Source organism: Malus domestica, chromosome 16, assembly GCF_042453785.1.
Source record: "Malus domestica chromosome 16, GDT2T_hap1".
NCBI lineage: Eukaryota > Viridiplantae > Streptophyta > Magnoliopsida > Rosales > Rosaceae > Malus > Malus domestica.
Window position 1 is genome coordinate 22,384,204 of NC_091676.1, and position 8,677 is coordinate 22,392,880.

Below are 8,677 nucleotides of genomic sequence, written 5' to 3' on the forward strand. Positions count from 1 at the left end.
ACCCTTGGCAACCATTACTGAGGCAAAGATAGAAGACTTCGTGTGGAAGAACATCCTTTGTAGATTCGGCATTCCCAATGCGATAGTCACTGACAATGGGCGACAGTTCGACAACAAGAAGTTCAGGTTGTTCTGCTCTAAGTTCAACATCAACTTATGCTTTGCCTCTCCAGCTCATCCCCAGTCTAATGGACAAGTTGAGGCCATCAACAAAATAATCAAGCGCACTTTGAAAACCAGCTTGGACAAAGCTAAAGGCTGTTGGCCAGAATTTGTACCCCAAGTTCTTTGGTCATATCGCACTTCATATCGGACTTCAACAGGAGAAACTCCATTCTCACTTGCCTTTGGCACAGAGGCGGTTGTCCCTGTTGAGCTCGAGCAAGCAACATTCCGAGTCCAGAACTACATTCAAAGTGAAAATGACAAACAACTCACCCTCAACTTGGATTTAGTCGAGGAACACAGAAACCAAGCTCACTTGAGGAATGTCGCCTACAAGCAGCGCATCTCCAACTATTATGACTCTAGGGTCAAGCCTCGTTCTTTCAAAATAGGAGACTGGGTCTTAAAGAAAAGATTACTCTGCGACAGAGTCCCGAGTGAAGGCACACTTAGTCCAAACTGGGATGGACCGTATGAAGTCATTGGCATCAGTCGCCCTGGCTCTTACACACTTAGAAGCTCCGATGGCAAGACCCTTGGCCATCCATGGAACGCTGATCACTTGAAGTACTACTACAAATAGACTCACGATGTACAAGTGTTGAGCTATAGCCGTTTGGCATCCTATGTAATGAAGGCCATTTGGCAATGAATTCAATAAAGAGGTAATTTAGCCAACTCAGCCCTCACTCTTTTACATTCATAGCAAGCGATGCCGGAACCCTTCTCAATCAGAAAGCAATCCGTCTTCCACAGTCACTACAAAACAAGCAAATGAAGACCGTGTCAAGCGCCAAAAAAAAAAAAAAAAAAAAAAAAAAAAAAAAAACAGCTTCATCCAAAAAGCTTCACCCGAAAAGCTTCACCTCCAAAGCTTCACCTAAAAAGCTTCACCCGAAAAGCTTCACCTCCAAAGCTTCACCCACAAAGCTTCACCTAAAAAGCTTCACCCACAAAGCTTCACCTAAAAAGCTTCACCCGAAAAGCTTCACTTAAAAAAGCTTCACCTACAAAGCTTCACCTAAAAAATCTTCACCTAGAAAGCTCCCTCTACATACTTTCACCATCAAAGCTTCACCCAAAAAGCTTCACCCAAAAAGCTTCACCTAAAAAGCTTCACCCAAAAAGCTTCACCTAAAAAGCTTCACCCAAAAAAGCTTCACCATCAAAGCTTCACCTAAAAAAGCTTCACCCAAAAAGCTTCACCTAAAAAGCTTCACCCAAAAAGCTTCACCATCAAAGCTTCACCTAAAAAAGCTTCACCCAAAAAGCTTCACCCGAAAAGCTTCACCTAAAAAGCTTCACCCAAAAAGCTTCACCCGAAAAGCTTCACCTAAAAAGCTTCACCCACAAAGCTTCACCCACAAAGCTTCACCCAACAAGCTTCACCCGAAAAGCTTCACCTCCAAAGCTTCACCCACAAAGGTTCAACACCAAAGCTTCACCTACAAAGCTTCAACACAAAACCTTGCTCCAAATAAACAAATTTTGTTCACAAAACCCAAGATGCCCTTGAACTTGTACAAAAACACTTGGGTAAACATAAACATTTTTTGTTTTACACCCACAAGGGCCCAAAATTTTCCTTCTTATTTATTCACTTATATATGTTCCCAAACATATTATAATAGATCCAACAACAAGCCAAAGTCCCAAATTTCATAATGGACAAAAGTACAAGCAATTCATCAATAATGAAGGTGCTACAAAAATTGGAATCTGCCCCAAAATAGAAATCCAACCCAAGAGACTTTTTCTCTCTCTCCCTCTTCCGCCTCCTTTCATCTATCAAATTTCTGCAACCTCTGCTCTTCTCCAATGGAGCTGAATTTTGGACACCCTATAGTTCTTGAGCATATGAACAACTTTCAAGAAGGAACCATTTCTGTTTGAGCGACGGAAATTAAAGTGTTGAAGCTCCAAACATGATAGTCGGCTTCTTGCAGATTTCGAAGCTGTTGTGATGTTTCGAAGATCTGGAAATATTTAACCGTTAGTTCATCCTGAATTTTTGATATGTTATGAAAGAGTCGATGAGGAACAACTTCAATGAAGAAAGCATACCGATCTGAACAAGAGAAAATGGAGTTTCGAAGCTCACAACAAATCTGACGGGTTGACAGACAAATAATAACCAGTCATTCATCATACCTGAATTTCTTGAGTTATACAGCTCCGAGGGATCTCAAATTTGGATATGTTGTAGTTCACAAGCTGAGGAACAACTTCAATGAAGAAAGCATACCGATCTGAACAAGAGAAAATGGAGTTTCGAAGCTCACAACAAATCTGACGGGTTGACAGAAAAATAATAACCAGTCATTCATCATACCTGAGTTTCTTGAGTTATACAGCTCCGAGGGATCTCAAATTTGGATATGTTGTAGTTCACAAGCTGAGGAACAACTTCAATGAAGAAAGCATGCTGATCTGAGCAAGAGAAAATAGAGTTTCAAAGCTCACAACAAATCTGACGGGTTGACAGACAAATGATAAACAGTCACTCATCATACCTGGATTTCTGGAGTTGTACTGCTCCGATGGCTCTCCAATTTGGATATGTTGTAGTTAAGGAATTAAAGAACAACTTTCATGAAGACAACTTTGTGATTCGACCTACAGATGATGGTGTTATGTTGAAAAACAATTCCGGTTGTTAGGGGAAATGAAAAACAATTCCACCAAAGAAACATCATTATGATGTTTCATCATTATGGTGTTTTCATCATTATGATGCTTTCATCATTGTGATGCTTCCATCATTGTGATGCTTCCATTATGATGTTAATGCACCAACGGTTACACCTTCTGCAATTCCACTTATTCGGGCCTAGCAACCTTCATCAACAAAATCTATGAAGAAAAAGTCCGGGGCTACCACTTAGAAAACAAAAGAATGAAGTTTTGGTACTTACGACATGGACTATTAGCAAGACACCTCATTCGTCAACTCCCTCGACTAGAGACTTGGGGGACTCCCACCATATGCTACTACGCCTTGGTACTCGGCAGTCTCACAACCACTCAGTGACTTGGATTTTTCAAGTCTCCAACCGAGAAGTTTTCCTCACTCGGGAAATTAAGGGAACACTACCTCAAACTACATGCTTCACTCACAAAGCTTCAACAATACAGGTTTCAACAAAAGCAAAAATTCAAAGAACTTTATGAAGAAGGCTTTGGTGTATTTAACACAATATGTTGAAATGAAGCAAAGCTTATTTATTAATATTTTCGATAAGCCACAAATATGTACATATACATGAGTCAAAATAAACAAACAAAAGGGAGCCTTCACAAAGGTTGCTTAGGGGAAGTCTCAGCAGTCGGTAGAGCCCCAGAAAGAGAAAGCACCGGAGGGTAGTTATCCGGAGCCTCAGTACTTGACAAAACCCCAGAAGGAGGAGGCATTGGAGGTTCATCATTTGAAGCTTCATTACCAGGTACAACCCTAGAGGACGAAGGCAATAAATGCCTTTGGAACAAACCCACAAACCGCTGATGATCAAGTAAAACCTTACCATCAGATTCCTTCATCTGGTCAAGCTTCCTCTTCATGTTTGTAGCATAGTCATGGGCGAGCCGGTGCAACTGCTTATTCTCATGCTTGAGCCCTCTAATCTCCTGTTTGAGACTCATCACTTCAGCAGCCAATGATTCAACTTGGCGGGTTCTAGCAAATAGGCGTTGGGCCATATTAGACACAGAACCTGCACACTGAACACTAAGAGCCAGAGAGTCCTTAACAGCCAACTCATCAGACCGTTTGGAAAGTAGTCTATTATCTTTGGGAGTGAGAAGGTTCCTGGCCACCACTGCAGCGGTCATATCATTCTTCATCACAGAATCCCCAACGGTAAGAGGACCAGTAGGGGATATGAAGGATGGGCGCCATATGTTGTCTGGAGAAGGCGTGGCTGTCTCTTCTCCAAGGTTCAAGTCAAAACGACGGTCGGAGGGTCCAGACATTTTCAAATGTGTTGAAGAAGGAAGAGGTCAGACAAATCAAGATCTTAGAAGTGCAAGAAATGAGCTTCTACTGGTAGAGATTCAAGTGTGATGTGGAACTTAATGCCAGCCTCTATAAAAATCTGCACTCGACGGAGCTTCAGAAATCGAAGAGGCGTTTGCTTTCTCAAAAGCTGGGCTGCTCAGAGACCACGAGGGCCGATCTCAGAAATCGAAGAGGCGTTTGCTTTCTCAAAAGCTGGGCTGCTCAGAGACCACGAGGGCCGATCTCAGAAATCGAAGAGGCGTTTGCTTTCTCAAAAGCTGGGCTGCTCAGAGACCACGAGGGCCGATATCAGAAATCGAAGAAGCACCTGCTTTTTCAGCCTCATCAGCACCTGTCACATGCACAATCAGCTTTGCGGAAATTACGGGCAATCTGTCGAAGATTTCTGGTGAAGTAGAAAGCACGTGAATCTTACTGTTCAATCACCGCTCTCCATATGCACCATCAACTCCTCGGGTACCACATATAACTTTGTCAAAGATCTCTGACAAAGTTTAGGCACGAGAATTTCGAAGTTCCAGCTACCCTACTATTACCCATAAGGGTAAAGGAACAGCACCACTGCTTGACAGCTGGAAAGTCCCTATGTGTGTCGACCTCCATGTTTTGCGGCAAGACAGGTTGGCAAGAACGTCCAATCTTTACTCACATTCGAGAAAAGACTCCCAACATAATTACTTTCTCAAAAACCGGAGTAGCACCGCTTTCCGAATCTCGAGAGTCAGATCCTCGACGGGATTGCTTGTTCGAAAACCGAAGAGGCACAACTCTCAGAACTTCGAGAGCCAGATTTCCTTAGATAAAGCTTGTCTGTAATCTTCACACGTAATATCAGCTTTCCAGATACCACATACCACTTTTTCAAAGTGCTCTGACAAAATTAAAACACGTGAAGCTGGCAGCTCCCACTACATTGCTGTGACCAAGAAGGGTAAAGGAATATCATTACTACTTGTTATTGGGAAATCCCTATATACATTGACCTCCCTCCTCAACGGAAAGGCAAACCTGCAAAAATGCTCAACCCTTTCTCGCGTTCGAAAAGGCACCATCAACATAACCTCTCGAAATACTCAGCTTTATTTCCCCCCGATAATACCTCAGCAAATAAGCCACACCAAGAACAAGAGTATCTCATATCATCAGGGTCGAAAGCAAGAGTATCCCATATCATGCTTTCTCCCTGTCTTTGTCTTTGTCCTTGTCCACACCTGCAGGATAAGGAGAAAGAGAGCAGTCAGTCGGAACCTGAAATCAAACCTCCAATTTGGAACTGACTGCCTGGAGCCTTTGCCTGGTTGCTTACTTAGCATTGCTCTCGAGTACTCATCCTCAACTGCTGTCAAGGTCACGAATTCCACCGGCAAATACCTCATGACAGTTGATCAGATATTAGCTCTTTACACTGAAGCTGCCAAGCGTGGATGAGTCACTATGAAGGAATGTTCTGAAGGACCATTTAAATGCAAAGGTTGTACACCACTTCTGCCATGCAAAAGATTGAAGCAGAAGGTTCAACGGTGAGCTGAAACAGATCACTACAGCACGACACCTTTCCATACCACATTCATTATTCCGTCAACAACAAAAGTATCCCATATCATCAAGGTCGAACGTACTCTAGATTTGATGGACTTGTTTTGACCCTCAAATTTTTGAGTCGGCCTTATACTTTGAAGGGCACCAGAAAACCCTCCAGCACAGTTCAAGAATAAGCCTGTGGAAAGTTACTTCTTCAAAAGCAAAAGTATCTCATATCATCTCTTATCCATTTGCTTCTCCTTATCCTAGCAGTTGAATGAGAGACAAGGAGAAGGAGAACAATCAACCGGAAGCCGAAGTCAAACCTCTGATCCTGGGTTGCTTACTTGGAAGTTTGACTGCTTACCTTGTCTGTCACCTCTTTCGGCAGATCTCCTAGCTCGGCGACTTGGGGGACTCCTACTATAGGGTTTGTATCACACTTGACTAAGCCCGAAACTACAACTAAGCTTCAAGTGAAATTGATACATTACCTTGTGCGTCAACATCAGCTAAGTACACCATTCCCGGATGGAGGAAAGGTACTTCCAGAGAAGGGCAGATGAAGATCAGACCACACTTCGGTACTTAGAAGTTTCGTGATTACTCAAGGGATTGGATCTTGCAAGTCCCCAACCGAGGAGTTTCCCTCACTCGGGAACTTAGGGGAGCACTGTTTGTACCATACTTGACCAATCCCGAAACTACCGAACACCGGCCAACGCTATACTGTCAAGGACCCAGAAGAGTTCCCCTCCGACCAGGAGGCCAATCACTACTCGACACGTGTCAAGATTAGAAGCCAATCAGAGCGCAGCACGTGTCGACATCAAGAACCAATCATAACATGACACATGTCAATGTGACAAAGCTACAAGTTTTTCTATAAATAGGGGTCATTCCCCCACAATATTGCCTAATGCCATTTTGTGTTAAATCATTCACAAGAACTCACTAAATTGAGAGCTTGATCCTTTGTACTTGTGTAAGCCCTTCACTACTAATAAGAACTCCTCTACTCCGTGGACGTAGCCAATCTGGGTGAACCACGTACATCCTGTGTTTGCTTCTCTGTCTCTATTCATTTACGTACTTATCCTCACTAGTGACTGAAGCAACCAAGCAACCAAGCGAAGGTCACAAAACCTGACACTTTCTGTTGTACCAAAGTCTTCGCTGATTTTGTGCATCAACACTTTTCATTTCCAAAATTAATATATCATATATGTGTGTGTGTATATATATATATATATTCAAATTTAGGAACATGATTAAGTCCCACTAATCTTTTGTAAACCTAGTGAACAAAAGATTCATTTACATCTTTATGAGAAATCAAACGATTTGATCTTTTCTCTCATAAGACGCTTATAGCTCCCACTAGCTTGCTAAGATTCATGATGGATGGATCTCTACAACTTACATGTCTTGTGATTCATAGTTTTAGACATATATTATCAAGACTATCTTAATAATGGTTTCGGAAACCCATATTATGTCCAAACATTGAATCACCATTTAGTTGTAGCTAGCAATCTTCGAATTAATTGAAACCAAGACTATGTCAAAGATGGTTTCTTCCAAGTCAACCATTCTCTTTGATTGTAGTCACTTTAAGCTACCAATTAGCTATAAAGGTTTCATTATTTCGGGTCAAATGGTACTTTACCATTTCCTTGAGTATATGTTATATATACACTCAATGTAGTCATAAGGATTTTCATTCTTATTTCTTTCGAATTAAGAAGTGTAACTCTATGACATAATCATAAAGTTCAAACCATTCAACTGAGACAGTTTATAAATCCTTCTTTACTACCTTGGAGCTTGTGGTATAGGAACTAGGTTGTTATATTTGTTGATCACTATCTTGTCTCTCAAAGAACCCATTCTTTGAGTTCTATCCCTCGTTCATTTGCTCTATCTTAGGCAACTCCTAGTGTAGGATTACAATGAACTACCCAACAAACAACATTTGTTAGTTGGTTTATAGAAGTGATATCCAAATGTTAATTCAAGGATACCCACAAGATAATTCTTTAAACAAATATTGCTTATTAGCATACAACCCCAAATCTTAACATGATTAAGATTTGTCTTTCTTTCCAACTACATCCTATGGAGTCATGAAAATTTTGGAAGATCTTCTAATTGACAATCATATTGTCTTAGAAGTATATATCCTATATATGGGTAATTGATAACATCCAACGAACTAAATCTTATTCGAGTTCATTCTTCTCTTAATGGAGAAATCCATTATCTTATGATGCTTCTTTCCTTAATATCTTTCAATGAAACTGTTCTAAAATGTTACCTTTCCTTGGATCAAATCTAAGGAGGTAAATACTTTAGACATCTTACTCATCAACTTACATTTCTTGAATTCCTTGAAACTTTTTGCAAAATATTCGGACTTGTGTTTATTCAAAATAAATGATAGTCCAACCAAGAGCGATCTTCGGTGAATGTCATACAACATGAGCAGTATTATGTTGTGGACAAGTGCCACTAACATCTAAGTGAATTAACCTCAACAACTTTGTGATTCTTTCTTCCTTTCCAAAAGAATAAAGATTCAAACATTTTGCCTCTATACAATTTCAACAAGAAGGCATTGGATCCGGATCTAACGATCCAAAGCATCTATCTATGACCAACTCGTAATTTATGTTTTAGAGGTATCACAACTCAGTTGGGATTAGTCACTACCTTGCAACCTTTTGGGTTTTAAGCATCGTTATATTCTAAACAGTTAACACTACCATATCATCTCTACTATAGAGATAATCAATTAGGTTACAATAATCTAATCATTCATTAATAAAGAACAATGTTTTGTCAAACAAAACATTCATCCATCTCTCATAGTGACGGAATTAAGTTCCTTAAAATTGGAATGTAAAGACAATCTTTAGTTTTTCCAATTTCTTTGGTAGTTCATATGAGGAAGTAAGTACGATCTGCTTTCACAGA

The 8,677-nt window shown here is 40.7% G+C and overlaps 1 long non-coding RNA gene across 1 annotated transcript; it reads right to left on the bottom strand.

The window, feature by feature from the left end:
* Nucleotides 1-2,199: 2,199 nt before the first annotated feature.
* Nucleotides 2,200-2,742, bottom strand: LOC139193168 (uncharacterized). Its single transcript, XR_011577568.1, has 4 exons — nt 2,679-2,742; nt 2,498-2,595; nt 2,317-2,414; nt 2,200-2,233 (listed from the first exon to the last, which is right to left on the bottom strand). It is a non-coding gene; the product is annotated as an uncharacterized lncRNA (long non-coding RNA).
* Nucleotides 2,743-8,677: the final 5,935 nt, after the last annotated feature.